A 10,245-nucleotide genomic window follows, 5' to 3' on the forward strand; every position below is an offset into this window, starting at 1 on the left:
CGCGGGTTTTCCCATTTTATTGACAGGACCACCAAGGCAGCAGAAGCACCTGGGCTAACTCAAGATGCCGGCTCAGTGCTCTTGATATAGGTTATAACAATATAACAATATTAATGGCTTCATCCAGTTTTCAGTCCACCAATGCAGGGTGAACATACCCCTACCTCGTTACTTCCCATCTCCTCCGACCACAGCAGAGACTCTTGGTGAACAACCCCAGCTCCCTCCTCAATGCATGTGTTTAGTAATATTTTAAAAGGTTTAACATATTCAACTCCTCAAATACAGTGCAGCTCAGCAGCTGTATGAAAGGACTCTCACACAGTCTGACTGGTAATAACTGCTCAAATACATTACAATAATGATACCAATATGAAGAGATAGATCCCATTGTATTGACCAGCTTTCCCCCAAAGGCCCCGAAGTACCTGACAACACCAGTTTATCACCATTATAATCAGGCCAGCACTAAATATATCAACACAAAGGGATGATAAAAAGGACGCCTACAGCATTATTGATTAGCATTGTTAATTTCTCAGGCAAGAGAAGCCGCGGTGGACTGGAGAGGCCATTGACAAAGTTCTGTTAACAGGATTTTTATCTCTGTATCTGTCTGTGTTCCTTCTGTCCCTGTTTATTCACCACCTTACATGTTAGAATGGTAGATGGAGTTCTGCGTTAACAAAAAGCTCCACTTATCTGCTGAAGGACAATGCAACAGGGAATTTTGCATATGAGAAAGCTACAGATTTTATCGTCACACGCACGGTGAAATGGGAGAAAACAGTCTAATGTGTGATCTTTATGGTTAAGGTCAATTTGAAGAAAAGCCTATGTTTTTGGCTGAAACAAATAGTTTGCTTGGAGACAGGACAAGAACGGTGGTTTCAAGTGACAACGCACCGTCAATTCAGTCTCCTCCCTGAGCCACATGATCAATGCCTCATCACTGAAAGATGTAGCACAGAGGACAGTGGAGGTTCATGTCTCTGATGGGCACCATTGTCCATTACCTGCCTGTGCACAAATCTCAGTTGTGACTTCATTAATCCTCTCAGGGTAGAGGTCAGGATTTATAACAGTGGTTCCCAATATGGCTGAATCATGCTTGGGCCCTCTGTGGGGGCCATGAAGGTACTGCCAATGGTAGGCAACATAAACAGGCCGATTGTGGTGAAAATATATTATTGTATAAACCATTTCTGTATAATTGTCTTTAAAGCTAATTGAGTGATTGAGTGGTTTACCTGCATGCCAGGTTATCGCAGCATCGCAAGTTAGATTCCAGTGACCAGTGAAGCAGGTCAGGTACAGTACACTTTCCCTCCCTGTTTCCTGCCAGCCTCTTTGCCCCTTATTGTTTAAAATAAAGGCTTTAACAGCCACTGTGTCAACCACTGTGATAAACTTGATGATAAGAATTTGCAGTACATGTTGTCACTGATGGGATCACATTGTTTACTGTAACTTCCTTTACTATCCTTCCTTTGCTATCGTTAAAATAAAAAAGGTACTGTTTGGCCTTGATGTAATTATGGGATTGAACTTATTTTTAGCTGAGCCATAGTTTTTATGTGAATAGCACATCTTTTGAATACGTGTCTGTTGTATTTACCGTAATTTCCGAATTATAAGACGCTACTTTTTTCACACGCTTTGAACCCTGCTGCTAAAACAACTATGTGACTAATTTATGTATTTTTGGGTAACGATCTTCATGCCGCCAATACATTTGGCGTCACATCAGACCAATGAAATTACCAAATAGGTCACAGTGGACCAATGAAATTGTTCACATTAAATTAAAGGGACCCACACAAAATTCTTCAGATCAGTCATTTATTTTGTCCTTCATGCACACACACTTATAATGGAAAACACACGAAGCAGTGCATAACGTGCAGCATGCAAGTTAAAGTTGATCTATCTGGCGAAAAGGCAAAATATTTCTGTGTAACATAATTCCTGCCACATGCCATTTCCTCCAATATTTTCGACACCTGTGGCTTATAAACAAGTGTGGTCTATAAATGTACAAAACTGTTTTTCTCTTTAAAATTAGGGTGCGCGGCTTATATTCAGGTGTGCTCTATAGTCCAGAAATTACGGTAGATTGCTGGTGGCTCATTATAATTTCGGTGGTAGCTTGCTGTCCATCTGCTGGTTTCAGTGATGACATTTTCAAAGCTGCTAAAGGACAAACCCGGGAAGAGTTTCCTGTGATATAACAATGAACTGGTTCCTGAGTATATATCTTGAAATGTCAGGGTGTCCCTCTAAGGGAGGCTGAGGGCCATTTGTCAGGTTTTGAGTTTTAGTGTTCTGTCTTTGTAACTTCCTGTTTTATTTTGAAGTCCTGGTTCCGTTGTGTTCCTCATTACTTTACTTCCTCATTGTGTCCCATGTTGATTGCCTTCCCTGCCCTAATGTGGATCACCTGTGTCTTGCACTGTTTTTAAGTCCTGTTTTCTGGTTGCTCCTTGTCCATTGTCCATGCTCTGTTTAGTCCTTGTCAGTTCCTGTCAGATTTGTTGTCCATGCGCTGCCTTGTCGCTTGTCTGCTGTAATTTGTCCGGGCTCTGTCCATGTTTTCTTGTTCAGTTTCTGTTGTAAATATAGTTCAGATTAAAGTCTTTTTTTTTTTTTCACCTACCTGGTTTCTGGCTCCTGCAATTGGGTCCTCACCCTGCAACGCACTTCACCGCGTTTTCGCCGTGACAGCCATTACTCAGTAAAACATGTCAAGTGCTTTCCTCTCCTTACCTCTTTCAGCTCCCCTGAAGTTAGGCATCAGATTGTAAGGGCATTTGCTTCTTTGTGTCAGGTTGTTCAAAAACAACATTAACTGTAGATGCGAAGAGAGTGCAGTTGAATTGCACAGTTCTCAGACTGATGATGTCAAAGGCAGAGGTTTCCATTTATCAATAAAGGAAGAGGAAAGGCAGCCTCCAGGAAAAAGAGTAGGATGACAGAGAGAAAGACTGGAAGCTGGAGAAATGGCATGTTGTCTAGGTAAATAAACCAACAGCGCAGTTCTACAGTGACATGAGAACAGATTTCATAAATAATGTAGCCAGGTGTCGGCCAGCCTGCGAGCAGCCAGCACGCTGCTCTTCAGAGGGGTTAAACAAGGCTAAACAAAGGCCACGTAGGTCAGATCACAGGTGGCTACATTCACCACCGTGGCACAGGAATCAGTGGAAACGCATGTAAACCTGATGTGATCATACTTGCGTGCGAAAAATACAAAGAACAAAATGTTGAGACACAACACAAAAAGTCGACTTTAGTGCTGCAGTTTAACAAATCAGCATGCAGCATCTTGAACTGAGTACCTGACCACATGGAGTGTTTGGCTTAGTGTTCCTTGTTTTGCATTTATTGTGACAGCCACAGCAAGAGACACAGAGGAGGATATTCAGCAAAGAGCCACGGGTCAGATTCAAATCCGTGCCAGTGTACCAGGACTAAACCTTAATGGTACCCTTTTCCTAAATGTGTTTAAAACATGACTAACAAACTGAAACTTCGTCAGAAAATGGGAAATTTGAAAAAACATTATTTTTTGTTATTCCCTATTTCTGTTTATTCAAAAGATGAGTTCTGGCTACTGAACTGTTATTTTATTCTCTTCAAATAAGTGTATATTTCACTTCCGTTTGTGTTACTTTCAAAGTAAAATGATCCTCCCCTTTAGCGATGAAGACTGGTGTTTTAAAAAGAAAAAACAAAAAGAACACTGTTGTCCAGTGATTAAACATGAAGATGCAAGCCAGGTATTCTGCAGGAGCCTGGGATGAATGACAGGTTGCTTATTCATGCAACACAGCTTCAAAGTGTAAGTATGCAGACAACACAAAGGTTAGGTTCAGTCCTCACTCCTTTTAGCTTATTCAGCTCACACAGAGACATACAATCAGCTTCACCTGCATTTTGGATGCATTAATTAACTATAAAAGCAAAAAACTTTGAGCTTTGTATCAACAGAAGAAGTAATGCTGTGGAACTGTTTGCTTGATTGCATTTCTTGTAAACAGCAGACAGTGATGAACAATCAGTGACAAAAACTGCTCTCTCACTGAGCCCAGATGAGAATAAACCACTTAAGAAGATTACCATTCCATCTGATTGAGGTCAACTCTTTTTAAAAGACCATAAAAGTAACATGACACGTTGCCAAAACACTGAAAGTCAATTTGCACATCAAAGCGGCAATATTTTCTGCATAACAGCAGCAGTGGCAGGAGGGAGGGACCGCAGACCAAAAAGTGTATAAAAGCACAATTGCTGTCTGTGGAAAGTGTGTGGATTACACCGGCAACAACGCACTATTATCATCGCTGCTCGTAAAACAAATGTTGATTCCTCCCTGATGAGTCAAACACAAAAAATGGAGGGAAAAATAGCACATAAAACATTAAACAGGAGAAAGAGAGCAAGGGAGAGGAGGAGGAGAGGGGAGAAAGAGAGAGTTGTAAAAAAAAAAAAAAAAAAAAGTCAGACAGCGTTATCTTGATTTGGGTGTAAATTGTGTGTTTTTTTAGGGGGGGTTCAGGAGTAAATATGAAATTATGTGGCATCTGTTGAAGCTTTAAGTGATATCACACCGTTCCACTTTGTTTAGCATCACTTCGTCTGAGTTAATTGGTTTATGAGGAGCACAAATTTAGGGAAATGGCCATGTTTATCATCACAAGACGCTCATTAAGCCAAGAAAGGGATTTTTTTGTTGTTGTTTTTTTTCTCTCTCTCTCTCTCTTTCAGAACTACGAACATTAACCCACCCTTCACAGATGGGGGTGGAGGGAAGAGGGCGGGCGCAGCATCAGTGTGTATTTACTTCGCTCTGACAGCTGCAGCCGACAGCTCATGACAGCAGAGTGATGCACAACTGTATGAAGATGATGATGGCGATGCATCCTACCTCTCTTCGTCGCGAGGCCCAGCAAGTCTGTTTGATTTCCACACCACGGCGGCGACCAGCAACAGCGACAGGAAACAGCTGGAAAGAGCAGACGTGATTCAATCAATCAGAGGTCAACAATTCTTTAGAAGTGCATGTGAGCAGGGGAAGGGGAAAAAAACAAACAGGGTCAGCATTGCACCTTTAGTCTGTCGCACTATTGTGTATAAAAAGGTGTCAATTTGGAGAGGGTGGGCCACTGTTGGTCAGAGTGGAGGGACAAAGGCAGAGTCAGATAAATGCCTGTAGAACCAGGGAATCAACTAGATGCCAGCACTGTTGATTTCCATGTCACGCCTGTGATTCGGATTCAGCCTTTGTGGCGGCATCATGCTGGCTTTGTTTGGTTCAGTGTTTACAAATAATATAACAGGATAACATCTGCAGTATACAGTGTAACATCTACAATAACAAGAGATGTATGAGTCTGGTTCATCATTGAGATTCAGGTTACCCTCTTCTAATGTGGGATCAATGGCTGAATGATAATTTCGTTTTTTCAGATTTTATTGATGCCCGTTAGAGAAAAGCTAAAGGTCCCGTCTCTGTGGACACTCACAGCATGTGATGAGAAAACTCTGTATATGAGCCCTAGCAAGGGGTTTTTGAAACAAACACCTAGAAATTAATTATGAACTGGAAGGTTAGAAATGATATTTCTGTGATAACATGAATGCTACTTTAATTGAAAAAGTAATGTTAAGTATGCATCTCTTGCTTGGAGTCATTTTTTTGCTCTTTACAATCAACAAAGTGCTGGATAAAAACATGAACGAGCTAAGAAAAAAAACACCTTATTAGAAGATACGGTTTTTCAAGAGCAGACATGGTAATTTAACAGTTTGCTTACATTAACATTAACTGAGCCTTAAAACAGGTGTCAGCACTTCTGAAAATTTGTGATGTCACGAAGGAAACATTCAGCACCCTCCGACTAAGCCCCACCCACCTGGATTTTGTTACTCCGACTTTGTAACGTAAATCTCAAATATATCTTTTTATAAAAAATAATTGCTTCAAATACAACATTTGAGAAGTATGAAATATGTAATTATGGAGCTTTGAAGTAATTATTTTTCCTGCCCGACTCTCAGCCTCACTGAACTGGGTGCATCCAACTCCAAACAGACGATGACACTTGCCCTGTTACCTTGCTTGTTTGGAGCAGACTTATGGGAACTGCCAGGTCAGGATAGATTTAAGAGGTTACCATAGCATGAGAGAACATATCTTTTTTTTTTTTTTTTTTTTTTAACTTTTCAATGTTTATTATTCTGTTATTATTCTGAACAGTTTTACTCTTTTCCTTCTGGAAACAATCGATTTTGGAACCAAACAGGTTTGTAGCTACAGTCACAGTCCATGTGTAAAAAATTACAGCTAACAGAGGAGCTGTTGACAAGAAATAAACTGATTGAAAAAAACCTCAGAAAAATCAAACATATTTTAATAACGTATTTTCACGCTTCTTGTTTCCTTTACAGTCTTCTTTTGTGTCTGAGTATGCGACATACCAATATGGAATTTTAAGGTTATTTCTTCACTGTCAGGTTTCCAATTTAAATAACAGGGATCTCAAATATGCAATGTTCCTTTGTAGCTGTGGAGTACAAATAGACAATACAACCATGAATCAGTGATTTCACACTCATTTACTCTCCTCCAGCTCCAGAAAAATTCTCAGGAAGTTTGTGACATGATACAAAACCACTGTGACCGCAGGCAGCTGCAGATTTTTAGACAGCAAAGGGTATCGAAAGGTCAATGAGATATGATGACATGATGCTCTCAAACACAGGATAAGGTCTCATGCAACACACAGACACACACCACACACTCCAGCCTCAAAGTCCAGTGTCTGGAGGGCAAAGTTATTTGGTCAAACACAAAGCTTCTTTCTCAAACAGAACTTTCTGACAAGACTGAAAACAAGCACACCCGAAGATTTGACAACAGGAAGTCCCGAAAAAATGCTGAGGACAGCATCGCTGAACAATCCCTTTCTTTATCTTTTTATGCATGTGCGTCTGTGTGTGTGATGCATCCTCCTATGTGGAAATGACAGCTTTGTAAAGGGTATTAGTACTGTAATGAGCGTGACATTTTCAGACCCAGTGTGGTGAAGAGGCTTCAGTTGTGGCCTCCTCTGTCCACAGTCGACCTCTCAGCTGCCGTCAGGCACAGCACAATCAGGAGCCCCCCCCAACCCATCCATTTCCACTCCAGCTCTGAGGACAAGATGCTTATTGCTGCCGCTGGATGTGAATTACCCACTTTCAACAACTCCGGCTGCAGAATTTATGATGCAAAAAAAAAAAAAACAACCGTTTCACCTCTAGCACCTGAGTACTACAGACTATAGGTGCTGCTCTTGCTGCTTTAACTCTGTGACCTTTACTATACACCTCCTTGTCTCGAAATCAAATCATAAACAACAAATTAATATCGAGGGCACAGGCCATGGTCTCATCTGCTCGATGTCTTTCTTTCTACTGCATTCACACAAAGTCAGAACAGATAAAAGTAAATGGTAGTTAATGGTATTTCATTTGCATGAAAAAAAAAATAAATAAATAAAACATAGCTGCCAACACCCAGCTCATCAAATTGATCTGACTTATTGAGAAGTCTATGATAGGATGCCCTTTTTGAATAAAATTAATCAGTTTCACATACTTTGGTGGGGTTGGTATTATTATCCAGAGTTGTGACATTACTCTGCACATGCAGCGCATAAATGTTTTGTGACAAACATTTTTTTGTTGTTTTTAGTTTTGATAATTGGTTGCAATAAAAACTTTTATGCTGCCACTAACTACATTTATTAATTTATAGTTAATGTTATATATATATATATATAGTGTAAAATAATGTACAATGTCCCTATCTGAAAAACGTGAGAGGCTTTATTTGAGACTTTGACGATAAATCGGTCCTAGTTTCTATAATTAGGTATCATTAAGTATCAAAGGTCTCAGTCCACAGAGTCGAGCTGTCACGACTCTGGGACTTTGTGATGCCACAAAAAAAGTCAGTGTGTTCAGCCTCCAACCTTGCAGGATTTGGCTTCTCCAAGCGGTAACCTTCAGTCTACTATTTTCAATTGGACCATTCAGAAAAGAGTCAGGCAATCAGAACAGAGGATCAAAGCCTTCTCTCTTGACAGGATGGAGCCAAACATGGCATATGCTTGTTCACTGTTATCCAATCTCCATGTTGCCTCATGTTCAGCCATGCTTCATGTTTTGTATAGGACAACATATTGCAAGCTTTGGTTTCTTCACCATGGACACCAGAGACGCTGGTTACCCCCCACTACACTGAACATTCACTGGAACAATTAAAGAAGAGAAAAATACACTCAGTAATTCCCGTGGACTGCTTTGACACCCTCTGAAGGTACCTTTAAAATCCCTGCACTAGATGGGATTCAAATCCAATCAAGGCCAAGAATCCCTGTTCAGGGATACCACAGCTCAGTATTAATGGGCCACAGCTCAGTATTAATGGGCCTTGGCCTGAGCTTAGCCATCTAACCAATGGAGCGGAGCGGCTAACTATTACTATTACTATACTATCACTAAGCCATTTGGGATAAGGAAAGAGGGCGGCAGAAGGGTAGAGGCCCAAAGCTTGGGAGTGTCCTGTGGATTTAACACTGCACTGAGTCTCTTGATCAACCACGGGCAGTAGCAATCAAACTGATTTAACAACCAGAGAATGCAGGTAGGAATGAGGCTGGGTCCAAGTGAGAGTTTATTCAAGGTTGTGTCATGATGTTTGAGGCTGTGCTCCTGCTCCTTCAAAGTGGCATCAAACAAAGTTAAAATCCCGGGGCAGGACTTCAGGACAGTGAAACATCTGATCCAGAGAAAGTTGGCAATAGGAAACAATGTTCCATCTGCACAAGCAAATCAAGTCTCAGTGAAGAGACAGCACCATAAAAACTCCAGAGAGGAGCCTTCATCTCTTTTAACCTCAGTGTTCTATGTTTAACCTTCCCTACATTTTAACATTTGTCTAAGTCATGTCAGAAAGTCAGACTCCTGTGAACCAGATGGCTGCTTTACGCCTGAAAAGCCTAACAAACTCTGCTAATCCCAATCCTTCAAAACAGACCATTCAGTCAGCAAGAACACAAATCAATTTCTACTCTGTCCATCGAAACCTCTACTTTTTCTTTTTCTTTTTCTTTTTTTTTGAGTCTACAAAGTTTACAAGCCTCCTTTAATGTCCAGATAATTTGAATGGACATTCTCAGTACAAAAAAAAAATCATTGTAAATATGATATATCCTTCAATACTTTTTAATCGTATCTCATAATATCAAACAGAGCTGTCCAGTGTTTTGCTTTCTGACAGGCCGTAAAACTAATGAGCTTTTAACACTGTGGTTGCGCTACAGAAATATTGTGGGGAGTCAATAAAAATCTAGAAGGTATTATAGGATAAGAGAGATGGGCTACTGGATCAGCTGCTTTATGAGGCTAAAAGTACAAGTACATACTATTGTCATAATTTAAGGGAAGATGTAAAAATAAAAAGCACCAGTAAAATATGAGGACTTTGACAAAACTAATTGTGTACAAAATACAGAGCAGGTAAATTAATGAAAATGAAAATCAATCAATGAATGATGATAGATGAACTGTTGCATTTCTTCGATATAAGTCTAAGTTTTGTCATATTTCATTTCTGTGAATTTATATTATCTGAATTATGTTTTATAATAAAGATTTAAAAAAACAATTATCCTATTTTTTTTTTTTTTGCTTTTTTTCCTCATCTTCCCTCTAATTTCCTGAGGCCCCACTAGCGTCCCCTGGCGGCACCCACTTTGAAATCCACTGTCTTATTCCCACGTCAGTTCCCCTGGAAATGGTTTACTCAGGGTCACAGAACCAGAACAAGCTTTTAGTTTCCCTGCTCCTCACCTAGAGACTGAGCTCCTGCTGAAACTGTCAGCTTAAATCACGGATAAATAAACATCACTACATGCAGCTCTACAATAAATTAGAGAACAACTTTTTAATCCTTTACTTGTTTGCATGTGTTTGTTTTTAAATTTGTTTCTATTCACTCTCGATGTGACCTCTTTACTTATTAGTATTTATTCAAATAAGCTCTATTGTTTTTAAAAGCCTATTTTGCTGAAGTTTTAATGTATTCATGCCTCTGTGAATCACATTGAATTGCCAAATGTCTGATTGGTGCTGTAGAAATGAAATCGCTTCACATTTCCTTCTACTTCAGTCTAATCCAGTGAGCATTCAGCAAAC

At 40.0% G+C, this 10,245-nt stretch overlaps 1 protein-coding gene across 1 annotated transcript in view; it reads right to left on the minus strand.

Moving 5' to 3' along the window:
* The window catches only part of LOC115055162 (attractin-like protein 1), a 114,859-nt gene extending 109,908 nt beyond the window's left edge, over nucleotides 1–4,951 (minus strand). The window contains exon 1 of the mRNA XM_029520687.1: nucleotides 4,928–4,951. The gene's annotated coding sequence lies outside the window, so the exon portion shown is untranslated. The remainder of the gene's footprint in view (nucleotides 1–4,927) is intronic.
* Between the last annotated feature and the right edge of the window lie 5,294 nt (nucleotides 4,952–10,245).

The sequence above is a fragment of the Echeneis naucrates genome, chromosome 15 (genome assembly GCF_900963305.1).
Source record: "Echeneis naucrates chromosome 15, fEcheNa1.1, whole genome shotgun sequence".
Classification (NCBI taxonomy): domain Eukaryota; kingdom Metazoa; phylum Chordata; class Actinopteri; order Carangiformes; family Echeneidae; genus Echeneis; species Echeneis naucrates.